This window comes from Phyllobates terribilis, unplaced genomic scaffold (genome assembly GCF_046119375.1).
Source record: "Phyllobates terribilis strain yellow unplaced genomic scaffold, ASM4611937v1 Scaffold_1748__1_contigs__length_216518, whole genome shotgun sequence".
Lineage (NCBI taxonomy): Eukaryota > Metazoa > Chordata > Amphibia > Anura > Dendrobatidae > Phyllobates > Phyllobates terribilis.
In genome coordinates, this window is record NW_027364508.1 from 19,637 (window position 1) to 32,888 (window position 13,252).

The following is a 13,252-nucleotide window of genomic DNA, read 5'->3' on the forward strand; positions in this document are numbered from 1 at the left end:
ATAAATTGCTAGAAATGACATTACTTCTGGAGCAGAAACAAAGGGCGAAAATATTTTTACAATAACCAGTCTTACCTCATCCAGGACGTGCTCAACAATTTGTATCCCTTTCAAAACAGGACTATTTTCAACTTTTTTTAACTTTTCTAGTACATCTCTAAAAATACCTTCTCCGGTGAATGTGATGTCATAGTCACCTCTTCTGGGATAATCCTGGATGGAGAGAATTTCATTCCTTTGTACGCCAAGAAGGTTCCTGAGCACGTCCTGGACTACATACCCTAATTTCCTCATATCCGAGCCACCCGCCGTGAAGTGAACTCGGATAGAGTTTTTTAGCCTCGCATAAAGAGGCACGAGGTTAGGGTCAACCTCCATGGAAAAACGCAACAAGGTTGCAAATTGCAGCCGCTTGCAATCTGCGCTCCCAGTGTTCTTGCAGCGAAAAACACCTGGAAGCTGGGGGATCGCAACTCGTTACCCTGGGACTAAGCCCTCTCCCTAATAGCAGCAAGCAGGTTAAGTCCACCAAAGTGGACGATCCTGCCAGGCCAAGGAGAGGGGTACCCGAGTGCCCTTCAACCACAATCTCCTGCAATAAAGCACTTGATCGTAGCCAAAAGGCCGAGAAGCGATAACCAGAATTGGTTTCAAACTACGGAGCCACCCAAGGATCCTGAAAAGTCCATTTGTGGAGATGAGCTCCTGGACTCCCGTTAAGAAGACATGTTGTCAACCTCTAGATCCCTTACATGCCTGCACTTTTCGGCTTGCTGCTGCTGCAATCCACGCGTTTTAGATCTGCATAACTCCACCTCTTTAAACACAGCACCTTCACCCCCTGCTGTTCCCACCCGCCTCAACACCGTTGGAAGGGAGGAGAACCAATTAAGGCGGGGGGTGGGGTGGAACGAGCAGCTGTCTACCCTTAGCAGGAGGGCTCCTGATTACATACCTCTCCTGCTGCTGCTGCTGCTGGCTGTCCAGCAGCAGACTGAAGGTGGCTGCTGCTGTGCACAGGTATATAAAGGCTCAGAGCCTATTATGACACGCGCAGCCAGCGTTCCATTGCCACATTCCATCTATTGCAGGCAGGATACCTGGCTGGCTGAATGTCGCTGAGAAGCTCACAGAGACCGCCATAAGCAACAGTTTAACAGAATGCCACAGACTAATCAACCAAACTTTTTGGGTTGGGTTCTCTTTTATAGTCTGCAGGCATTAAATGAAAGAAGTCAGTGTTCCAGCAGAGGGAGACAACGTTTCAGAAAAGGCATTGTAGCAAACCAAAAAAGAAATTTTAAGCGCAGCAGAGTAACCAGCGCACATACCTGTTAGCTCAGGTGAGTTTAAAAGGCTGCTGTTGATAACAAGGGCATTTGCTAAATAGATGGTGTGTGTGCAACAATATACTGAAAGGTCAATTATATTGTGCAGCTTATCTCACCACCTGTAGTTATTTAGGTGAAAGCTCCAAAATGCTTGCCTAATATGTCTGTTTATCCAAAAGGAAGTAAAAAGGGAGAGCTAGAAAGATAGCATTGCATCACATTACATGGCAATGCAATGCACAGTTGCTGAAGTTGAACCAAAATGAGCTTGTAATCTGGCTTCTGCAACTTTGAACATGAAAAATCCAATGAGGAGAAGAAAAGCAAAGCCAAAGAGTCCATCCCAAAATCCGACAAACAAGCAAAATGAACAAAAAACATTGAATTCAATTCTTTCTGATTTTAGAAACTGCATTAAAGAAGGGGTGCACCGGTCCTGGAGATACTGCAATACCAGGTCAATGCGTGGAGTGGACAGAGCAAGCTCTTTTTCCATCTCCCTGTTCTAAAAATCCATTTAATATATGGTCCCCAGATAGGGGACGTATCAGATATTAAACTGATAAGAACAGATACTACACTTGATCTTAGCCAAAAGGCCGAGAAGCGATAACCAGAATTGGTTTCAAACTACGGAGCCACCCAAGGATCCTGAAAAGTCCATTTGTGGAGATGAGCTCCTGGACTCCCGTTAAGAAGACATGTTGTCAACCTCTAGATCCCTTACATGCCTGCACTTTTCGGCTTGCTGCTGCTGCAATCCACGCGTTTTAGATCTGCATAACTCCACCTCTTTAAACACAGCACCTTCACCCCCTGCTGTTCCCACCCGCCTCAACACCGTTGGAAGGGAGGAGAACCAATTAAGGCGGGGGGTGGGGTGGAACGAGCAGCTGTCTAACCTTAGCAGGAGGGCTCCTGATTACATACCTCTCCTGCTGCTGCTGCTGCTGGCTGTCCAGCAGCAGACAGAAGGTGGCTGCTGCTGTGCACAGGTATATAAAGGCTCAGAGCCTATTATGACACGCGCAGCCAGCGTTCCATTGCCACATTCCATCTACTGCAGGCAGGATACCTGGCTGGCTGAATGTCGCTGAGAAGCTCACAGAGACCGCCATAAGCAACAGTTTAACAGAATGCCACAGACTAATCAACCAAACTTTTTGGGTTGGGTTCTCTTTTATAGTCTGCAGGCATTAAATGAAAGAAGTCAGTGTTCCAGCAGAAGGAGACAACGTTTCAGAAAAGGCATTGTAGCAAACCAAAAAAGAAATTTTAAGCGCAGCAGAGTAACCAGCGCACATACCTGTTAGCTCAGGTGAGTTTAAAAGGCTGCTGTTGATAACAAGGGCATTTGCTAAATAGATGGTGTGTGTGCAACAATATACTGAAAGGTCAATTATATTGTGCAGCTTATCTCACCACCTGTAGTTATTTAGGTGAAAGCTCCAAAATGCTTGCCTAATATGTCTGTTTATCCAAAAGGAAGTAAAAAGGGAGAGCTAGAAAGACAGCATTGCATCACATTACATGGCAATGCAATGCACAGTTGCTGAAGTTGAACCAAAATGAGCTTGTAATCTGGCTTCTGCAACTTTGAACATGAAAAATCCAATGAGGAGAAGAAAAGCAAAGCCAAAGAGTCCATCCCAAAATCCGACAAACAAGCAAAATGAACAAAAAACATTGAATTCAATTCTTTCTGATTTTAGAAACTGCATTAAAGAAGGGGTGCACCGGTCCTGGAGATACTGCAATACCAGGTCAATGCGTGGAGTGGACAGAGCAAGCTCTTTTTCCATCTCCCTGTTCTAAAAATCCATTTAATATATGGTCCCCAGATAGGGGACGTATCAGATATTAAACTGATAAGAACAGATACTACATTTGATCTTAGCCAAAAGGCCGAGAAGCGATAACCAGAATTGGTTTCAAACTACGGAGCCACCCAAGGATCCTGAAAAGTCCATTTGTGGAGATGAGCTCCTGGACTCCCGTTAAGAAGACATGTTGTCAACCTCTAGATCCCTTACATGCCTGCACTTTTCGGCTTGCTGCTGCTGCAATCCACGCGTTTTAGATCTGCATAACTCCACCTCTTTAAACACAGCACCTTCACCCCCTGCTGTTCCCACCCGCCTCAACACCGTTGGAAGGGAGGAGAACCAATTAAGGCGGGGGGTGGGGTGGAACGAGCAGCTGTCTACCCTTAGCAGGAGGGCTCCTGATTACATACCTCTCCTGCTGCTGCTGCTGCTGGCTGTCCAGCAGCAGACTGAAGGTGGCTGCTGCTGTGCACAGGTATATAAAGGCTCAGAGCCTATTATGACACGCGCAGCCAGCGTTCCATTGCCACATTCCATCTACTGCAGGCAGGATACCTGGCTGGCTGAATGTCGCTGAGAAGCTCACAGAGACCGCCATAAGCAACAGTTTAACAGAATGCCACAGACTAATCAACCAAACTTTTTGGGTTGGGTTCTCTTTTATAGTCTGCAGGCATTAAATGAAAGAAGTCAGTGTTCCAGCAGAAGGAGACAACGTTTCAGAAAAGGCATTGTAGCAAACCAAAAAAGAAATTTTAAGCGCAGCAGAGTAACCAGCGCACATACCTGTTAGCTCAGGTGAGTTTAAAAGGCTGCTGTTGATAACAAGGGCATTTGCTAAATAGATGGTGTGTGTGCAACAATATACTGAAAGGTCAATTATATTGTGCAGCTTATCTCACCACCTGTAGTTATTTAGGTGAAAGCTCCAAAATGCTTGCCTAATATGTCTGTTTATCCAAAAGGAAGTAAAAAGGGAGAGCTAGAAAGATAGCATTGCATCACATTACATGGCAATGCAATGCACAGTTGCTGAAGTTGAACCAAAATGAGCTTGTAATCTGGCTTCTGCAACTTTGAACATGAAAAATCCAATGAGGAGAAGAAAAGCAAAGCCAAAGAGTCCATCCCAAAATCCGACAAACAAGCAAAATGAACAAAAAACATTGAATTCAATTCTTTCTGATTTTAGAAACTGCATTAAAGAAGGGGTGCACCGGTCCTGGAGATACTGCAATACCAGGTCAATGCGTGGAGTGGACAGAGCAAGCTCTTTTTCCATCTCCCTGTTCTAAAAATCCATTTAATATATGGTCCCCAGATAGGGGACGTATCAGATATTAAACTGATAAGAACAGATACTACATTTGATCTTAGCCAAAAGGCCGAGAAGCGATAACCAGAATTGGTTTCAAACTACGGAGCCACCCAAGGATCCTGAAAAGTCCATTTGTGGAGATGAGCTCCTGGACTCCCGTTAAGAAGACATGTTGTCAACCTCTAGATCCCTTACATGCCTGCACTTTTCGGCTTGCTGCTGCTGCAATCCACGCGTTTTAGATCTGCATAACTCCACCTCTTTAAACACAGCACCTTCACCCCCTGCTGTTCCCACCCGCCTCAACACCGTTGGAAGGGAGGAGAACCAATTAAGGCGGGGGGTGGGGTGGAACGAGCAGCTGTCTACCCTTAGCAGGAGGGCTCCTGATTACATACCTCTCCTGCTGCTGCTGCTGCTGGCTGTCCAGCAGCAGACTGAAGGTGGCTGCTGCTGTGCACAGGTATATAAAGGCTCAGAGCCTATTATGACACGCGCAGCCAGCGTTCCATTGCCACATTCCATCTACTGCAGGCAGGATACCTGGCTGGCTGAATGTCGCTGAGAAGCTCACAGAGACCGCCATAAGCAACAGTTTAACAGAATGCCACAGACTAATCAACCAAACTTTTTGGGTTGGGTTCTCTTTTATAGTCTGCAGGCATTAAATGAAAGAAGTCAGTGTTCCAGCAGAAGGAGACAACGTTTCAGAAAAGGCATTGTAGCAAACCAAAAAAGAAATTTTAAGCGCAGCAGAGTAACCAGCGCACATACCTGTTAGCTCAGGTGAGTTTAAAAGGCTGCTGTTGATAACAAGGGCATTTGCTAAATAGATGGTGTGTGTGCAACAATATACTGAAAGGTCAATTATATTGTGCAGCTTATCTCACCACCTGTAGTTATTTAGGTGAAAGCTCCAAAATGCTTGCCTAATATGTCTGTTTATCCAAAAGGAAGTAAAAAGGGAGAGCTAGAAAGATAGCATTGCATCACATTACATGGCAATGCAATGCACAGTTGCTGAAGTTGAACCAAAATGAGCTTGTAATCTGGCTTCTGCAACTTTGAACATGAAAAATCCAATGAGGAGAAGAAAAGCAAAGCCAAAGAGTCCATCCCAAAATCCGACAAACAAGCAAAATGAACAAAAAACATTGAATTCAATTCTTTCTGATTTTAGAAACTGCATTAAAGAAGGGGTGCACCGGTCCTGGAGATACTGCAATACCAGGTCAATGCGTGGAGTGGACAGAGCAAGCTCTTTTTCCATCTCCCTGTTCTAAAAATCCATTTAATATATGGTCCCCAGATAGGGGACGTATCAGATATTAAACTGATAAGAACAGATACTACACTTGATCTTAGCCAAAAGGCCGAGAAGCGATAACCAGAATTGGTTTCAAACTACGGAGCCACCCAAGGATCCTGAAAAGTCCATTTGTGGAGATGAGCTCCTGGACTCCCGTTAAGAAGACATGTTGTCAACCTCTAGATCCCTTACATGCCTGCACTTTTCGGCTTGCTGCTGCTGCAATCCACGCGTTTTAGATCTGCATAACTCCACCTCTTTAAACACAGCACCTTCACCCCCTGCTGTTCCCACCCGCCTCAACACCGTTGGAAGGGAGGAGAACCAATTAAGGCGGGGGGTGGGGTGGAACGAGCAGCTGTCTACCCTTAGCAGGAGGGCTCCTGATTACATACCTCTCCTGCTGCTGCTGCTGCTGGCTGTCCAGCAGCAGACTGAAGGTGGCTGCTGCTGTGCACAGGTATATAAAGGCTCAGAGCCTATTATGACACGCGAAGCCAGCGTTCCATTGCCACATTCCATCTACTGCAGGCAGGATACCTGGCTGGCTGAATGTCGCTGAGAAGCTCACAGAGACCGCCATAAGCAACAGTTTAACAGAATGCCACAGACTAATCAACCAAACTTTTTGGGTTGGGTTCTCTTTTATAGTCTGCAGGCATTAAATGAAAGAAGTCAGTGTTCCAGCAGAAGGAGACAACGTTTCAGAAAAGGCATTGTAGCAAACCAAAAAAGAAATTTTAAGCGCAGCAGAGTAACCAGCGCACATACCTGTTAGCTCAGGTGAGTTTCAAAGGCTGCTGTTGATAACAAGGGCATTTGCTAAATAGATGGTGTGTGTGCAACAATATACTGAAAGGTCAATTATATTGTGCAGCTTATCTCACCACCTGTAGTTATTTAGGTGAAAGCTCCAAAATGCTTGCCTAATATGTCTGTTTATCCAAAAGGAAGTAAAAAGGGAGAGCTAGAAAGATAGCATTGCATCACATTACATGGCAATGCAATGCACAGTTGCTGAAGTTGAACCAAAATGAGCTTGTAATCTGGCTTCTGCAACTTTGAACATGAAAAATCCAATGAGGAGAAGAAAAGCAAAGCCAAAGAGTCCATCCCAAAATCCGACAAACAAGCAAAATGAACAAAAAACATTGAATTCAATTCTTTCTGATTTTAGAAACTGCATTAAAGAAGGGGTGCACCGGTCCTGGAGATACTGCAATACCAGGTCAATGCGTGGAGTGGACAGAGCAAGCTCTTTTTCCATCTCCCTGTTCTAAAAATCCATTTAATATATGGTCCCCAGATAGGGGACGTATCAGATATTAAACTGATAAGAACAGATACTACACTTGATCTTAGCCAAAAGGCCGAGAAGCGATAACCAGAATTGGTTTCAAACTACGGAGCCACCCAAGGATCCTGAAAAGTCCATTTGTGGAGATGAGCTCCTGGACTCCCGTTAAGAAGACATGTTGTCAACCTCTAGATCCCTTACATGCCTGCACTTTTCGGCTTGCTGCTGCTGCAATCCACGCGTTTTAGATCTGCATAACTCCACCTCTTTAAACACAGCACCTTCACCCCCTGCTGTTCCCACCCGCCTCAACACCGTTGGAAGGGAGGAGAACCAATTAAGGCGGGGGGTGGAGTGGAACGAGCAGCTGTCTACCCTTAGCAGGAGGGCTCCTGATTACATACCTCTCCTGCTGCTGCTGCTGCTGGCTGTCCAGCAGCAGACTGAAGGTGGCTGCTGCTGTGCACAGGTATATAAAGGCTCAGAGCCTATTATGACACGCGCAGCCAGCGTTCCATTGCCACATTCCATCTACTGCAGGCAGGATACCTGGCTGGCTGAATGTCGCTGAGAAGCTCACAGAGACCGCCATAAGCAACAGTTTAACAGAATGCCACAGACTAATCAACCAAACTTTTTGGGTTGGGTTCTCTTTTATAGTCTGCAGGCATTAAATGAAAGAAGTCAGTGTTCCAGCAGAAGGAGACAACGTTTCAGAAAAGGCATTGTAGCAAACCAAAAAAGAAATTTTAAGCGCAGCAGAGTAACCAGCGCACATACCTGTTAGCTCAGGTGAGTTTAAAAGGCTGCTGTTGATAACAAGGGCATTTGCTAAATAGATGGTGTGTGTGCAACAATATACTGAAAGGTCAATTATATTGTGCAGCTTATCTCACCACCTGTAGTTATTTAGGTGAAAGCTCCAAAATGCTTGCCTAATATGTCTGTTTATCCAAAAGGAAGTAAAAAGGGAGAGCTAGAAAGATAGCATTGCATCACATTACATGGCAATGCAATGCACAGTTGCTGAAGTTGAACCAAAATGAGCTTGTAATCTGGCTTCTGCAACTTTGAACATGAAAAATCCAATGAGGAGAAGAAAAGCAAAGCCAAAGAGTCCATCCCAAAATCCGACAAACAAGCAAAATGAACAAAAAACATTGAATTCAATTCTTTCTGATTTTAGAAACTGCATTAAAGAAGGGGTGCACCGGTCCTGGAGATACTGCAATACCAGGTCAATGCGTGGAGTGGACAGAGCAAGCTGTTTTTCCATCTCCCTGTTCTAAAAATCCATTTAATATATGGTCCCCAGATAGGGGACGTATCAGATATTAAACTGATAAGAACAGATACTACACTTGATCTTAGCCAAAAGGCCGAGAAGCGATAACCAGAATTGGTTTCAAACTACGGAGCCACCCAAGGATCCTGAAAAGTCCATTTGTGGAGATGAGCTCCTGGACTCCCGTTAAGAAGACATGTTGTCAACCTCTAGATCCCTTACATGCCTGCACTTTTCGGCTTGCTGCTGCTGCAATCCACGCGTTTTAGATCTGCATAACTCCACCTCTTTAAACACAGCACCTTCACCCCCTGCTGTTCCCACCCGCCTCAACACCGTTGGAAGGGAGGAGAACCAATTAAGGCGGGGGGTGGGGTGGAACGAGCAGCTGTCTACCCTTAGCAGGAGGGCTCCTGATTACATACCTCTCCTGCTGCTGCTGCTGCTGGCTGTCCAGCAGCAGACTGAAGGTGGCTGCTGCTGTGCACAGGTATATAAAGGCTCAGAGCCTATTATGACACGCGCAGCCAGCGTTCCATTGCCACATTCCATCTACTGCAGGCAGGATACCTGGCTGGCTGAATGTCGCTGAGAAGCTCACAGAGACCGCCATAAGCAACAGTTTAACAGAATGCCACAGACTAATCAACCAAACTTTTTGGGTTGGGTTCTCTTTTATAGTCTGCAGGCATTAAATGAAAGAAGTCAGTGTTCCAGCAGAAGGAGACAACGTTTCAGAAACGGCATTGTAGCAAACCAAAAAAGAAATTTTAAGCGCAGCAGAGTAACCAGCGCACATACCTGTTAGCTCAGGTGAGTTTAAAAGGCTGCTGTTGATAACAAGGGCATTTGCTAAATAGATGGTGTGTGTGCAACAATATACTGAAAGGTCAATTATATTGTGCAGCTTATCTCACCACCTGTAGTTATTTAGGTGAAAGCTCCAAAATGCTTGCCTAATATGTCTGTTTATCCAAAAGGAAGTAAAAAGGGAGAGCTAGAAAGATAGCATTGCATCACATTACATGGCAATGCAATGCACAGTTGCTGAAGTTGAACCAAAATGAGCTTGTAATCTGGCTTCTGCAACTTTGAACATGAAAAATCCAATGAGGAGAAGAAAAGCAAAGCCAAAGAGTCCATCCCAAAATCCGACAAACAAGCAAAATGAACAAAAAACATTGAATTCAATTCTTTCTGATTTTAGAAACTGCATTAAAGAAGGGGTGCACCGGTCCTGGAGATACTGCAATACCAGGTCAATGCGTGGAGTGGACAGAGCAAGCTCTTTTTCCATCTCCCTGTTCTAAAAATCCATTTAATATATGGTCCCCAGATAGGGGACGTATCAGATATTAAACTGATAAGAACAGATTTTTTTAATTTGGCTATCCCCCACATGGGGATAAAAACCGTTTATTTAAAATTTAACAAATTACAGAAATAAAACCATTACATCCACATTACACTTTCGGGACTTCAAAGAAAAATAAAAATTCCATCACAGCAAATTTTACAAGACTTCAAATATTCCATAGGTTAAAAAGCCATTTGCCTGCCAACGTTACATTCTTTTTCCTGTCCAATAAATAGTATATGTACATTTCACTTTTACAAAAGGCTAAAACATCATCTACAGTCATGGCCAAAAGTTTTGAGAATGACACCAAAATTCGATTTTCACATGATCTGCTGGCCTCTGGTTTTTATTAGTGTTTGTCTGATGTTTACATCACATACAGAAATATAATTGCAATCATATTATGAGTATCAATAGGTTATATTGACAGTTAGAATGAGCTAATGCAGCAAGTCAATATTTGCAGTGTTGCCCCTTCTTCTTCAAGACCTCTGTAATTCTCCCTGGCATGCTCTCAATCAACTTTTGGACCAAATCCTGACTGATAGCAGTCCATTCTTGCATAATCAATGCTTGCATTTTGCCAGAATTTGTTGGTTTTTGTTTGTCCACCCATCTCTTGATGATTGACCTCAAGTTCTCAATGGGATTAAGATCTGGGGAGTTTCCAGGCCATGGACCCAAAATCTCTATGTTTTGTTCCATGAGCCATTTAGTTATCACCTTTGCTTTATGGCAAGGTGCTCCATCATGCTGGAAAAGGCATTGTTGGGCGCCAAACTGCTCTTGGATGGTTGGGAGAAGTTGCTCTTGGAGGACATTCTGGTACCATTCTTTATTCATGGCTGTGTTTTTAGGCAAGACTGTGAGTGAGCCGATTCCCTTGGCTGAGAAGCAACCCCACACATGAATGGTTTCAGGATGCTTTACAGTTGGCATGAGACAAGACTGGTGGTAGCGCTCACCTCTTCTTCTCCGAATAAGCTGTTTTCCAGATGTCCCAAACAATCGAAAAGGGGATTCATCAGAGAAAATGACTTTGCCCCAGTCCTCAGCAGTCCACTCCCTGTACCTTTTGCAGAATATCAGTCGATCCCTGATGTTTTTTCTGGAGAGAAGTGGCTTCTTTGCTGCCCTCCTTGAAACCAGCCCTTGCTCAAAGTGTCTCCGCCTCACAGTGCGTGCAGAAGCACTCACACCAGCCTGCTGCCATTCCTGAGCAAGCTCGGCACTGCTGGTAGTCCGATCCCGCAGCTGAAACAGTTTTAAGATACGGTCTTGGCACTTGCTGGTCTTTCTTGGGCGCCCTGGAGCCTTTTTGACAACAATGGAAGCTCTCTCCTTGAAGTTCTTGATGATGCGATAGATTGTTGACTGAGGTGCAATCTTTGTAGCTGCGATACTCTTCCCTGTTAGGCCATTTTTGTGCAGTGCAATGATGGCTGCACGTGTTTCTTTAGAGATAACCATGGTTAACTGAAGAGAAACAATGATACCAAGAACCAGCCTCCTTTTAAAGTGTCCAGTGATGTCATTCTTACTTAATCATGACTGATTGATCACCAGCCCTGTCCTCATTAACACCCACACCTGTGTGAATGGATCAATCACTAAAACAATGTTAGCTGCTCCTTTTAAAGCAGGACTGCAATGAGGTTGAAATGTGTTTTGGGGGTTAAAGTTCATTTTCTGGACAAATATTGACTTTGCAATAATTGCTGTTAAGCTGATCACTCTTTGACATTCAGGAGTATATGCAAATTGCCATTACAAAAAATGAAGCAGTAAACTTTGGAAAAATTACTATTTGTCTCATTCTCAATACTTTTGGCCATGACTGTACTGGTAACATTTCATGTTTAAAAACAGCAATATTTCTAGCATTCCAGAGCGCTATCTTGGCACAATTCACTGTCTTCCACGCCATTATTTTTTGGTCCATTGTTGGGCATTCCAGAAGACCATATAACACTGATGCAAAATTAAAGTCCTTGAGGTCCTCCATTTTCTCCAGCAGGGGGATTAATCTTCTCCAGAACTCTTTAGCAAAAGCACAAGTCCATAAAAGATGCTTCACTGTCTCTTCTTCTTGACAACCTTCTCTTGGGCAGATGGCAGACCTCACAAAACCTCTTCTGTACTGGAATGCCCGGCAAGGAAGACAGTGGTGTGCGCAGCTCCAAGACATGTCTTTCTGTACATTAAAAAGATAAGGGGCGTTAATCATTTTCCATATGTGTACAGTTTTGTCATCATCATAACGTTCAATATCACACAACGTCACATCAGTACTAATTTGTTTGAGTAGTGTCTTGCTGTTACATAGATCCCCTGTCTGTTTCTTATTCAAATTAAAATCAAGAATAATTTTCTTTAAAATCTCATAATGTGCAGGTAGGTTAAAAGCATAAGGAAAGGATAAAACCGTTTCAAACCAACCAAACCTTCTCATGAGAAAACCAGTGTTAAAACGCATAAAATAGGAAAGGTAATTATCTTTAAAAAGGGTTTTAAAACAGAAACAGAAAAAATGTATTAAAAGAAACTTATCTAAAACAGGGAAATCTTTCCCACCTTTAACCTTTGGCTTTGTCACAATTTCTCTTTTGAGTTTCTCCATTTTTGAGCCCCAAAAAAAGGTAAAACATACTTTTGTAATTCGTTTCAACAAATTTGTAGGAGGGGGGAACACCAAACTAAGATATAACAGGATAGGTAATATCACCATTTTTACAATCAGAACTTTACCTTCCATTGACAGCTTTCTCATATTCCACATGCAGATTTTCTGATTAATTTTCTGTGCTGCCGCATCCCAGCTATTAAAACCATTATTAGATTCATTAAAAGAAACACCTAAAATAGTAATGGAATCTGTAACTTCAATTGGTACATCATGTAAACTCATCCCCCCGACATTTAAAATATTACATTTAGTAAGATTAATTTTAAAACCGGAAACTGTACAAAAAGACTGAATTTGGCTTATCGTTTTTTGTATTGAAGGTACATCACATCCAAACACTGCTACATCATCCATATAGCTTACAACTTTAACTTGTAGACCGTTCCCTCCGGGTAAGGGTACTCCACATATTTGCTTATCCCGGCGTATTGTACATAAAAGGGGTTCTATAGCACATATAAAAAGCAGGGGGGACAAAGGGCAACCCTGCTTCACCCCTGATTTTAAAACTACCTCTTTTGTTTTAAAACCATTAACTAAAATCTTACTCGTACAATCATTATAAAAAGCTTTAAGAGACAATAAAAACCCACCCGGAATGCCCATTTTTTCTAAAACTTTAAAAAGATAAAAATGAGACACGCGGTCAAAAGCTTTCTCAAAATCCACCGCTAGGATTGACATCTTTGTCTTTCTGGTTTTTACATCTTCAATACAATCTTTCACCAGGTTTAAATTGTCCCAGATACTACGCCCAGGTACCCCGCATACCTGATTTGCATGAATTACTTTATGTATCACCTTTTTCAACCGATTTGCACAGATCTTAGCCATAATTTT

The 13,252-nt window shown here is 43.3% G+C and overlaps 7 non-coding genes across 7 annotated transcripts; all 7 read right to left on the reverse strand.

The window, feature by feature from the left end:
* Positions 1–1,751: 1,751 nt before the first annotated feature.
* LOC141245119 (U2 spliceosomal RNA) lies at positions 1,752–1,942 on the reverse strand. Its single transcript, XR_012308967.1, has one exon. It is a non-coding gene; the product is annotated as a U2 spliceosomal RNA (small nuclear RNA).
* A 1,115-nt stretch (positions 1,943–3,057) lies between these two features.
* LOC141245046 (U2 spliceosomal RNA) lies at positions 3,058–3,248 on the reverse strand. Its single transcript, XR_012308913.1, has one exon. It is a non-coding gene; the product is annotated as a U2 spliceosomal RNA (small nuclear RNA).
* A 1,115-nt stretch (positions 3,249–4,363) lies between these two features.
* On the reverse strand, positions 4,364–4,554 carry LOC141245047 (U2 spliceosomal RNA). Its single transcript, XR_012308914.1, has one exon. It is a non-coding gene; the product is annotated as a U2 spliceosomal RNA (small nuclear RNA).
* A 1,115-nt stretch (positions 4,555–5,669) lies between these two features.
* On the reverse strand, positions 5,670–5,860 carry LOC141245130 (U2 spliceosomal RNA). The gene has a single exon (XR_012308978.1). It is a non-coding gene; the product is annotated as a U2 spliceosomal RNA (small nuclear RNA).
* Positions 5,861–6,975: 1,115 nt separating this feature from the next.
* Positions 6,976–7,166, reverse strand: LOC141245041 (U2 spliceosomal RNA). Its single transcript, XR_012308908.1, has one exon. It is a non-coding gene; the product is annotated as a U2 spliceosomal RNA (small nuclear RNA).
* Positions 7,167–8,281: 1,115 nt separating this feature from the next.
* LOC141245045 (U2 spliceosomal RNA) lies at positions 8,282–8,472 on the reverse strand. Its single transcript, XR_012308912.1, has one exon. It is a non-coding gene; the product is annotated as a U2 spliceosomal RNA (small nuclear RNA).
* A 1,115-nt stretch (positions 8,473–9,587) lies between these two features.
* LOC141245059 (U2 spliceosomal RNA) lies at positions 9,588–9,782 on the reverse strand. The gene has a single exon (XR_012308923.1). It is a non-coding gene; the product is annotated as a U2 spliceosomal RNA (small nuclear RNA).
* Between the last annotated feature and the right edge of the window lie 3,470 nt (positions 9,783–13,252).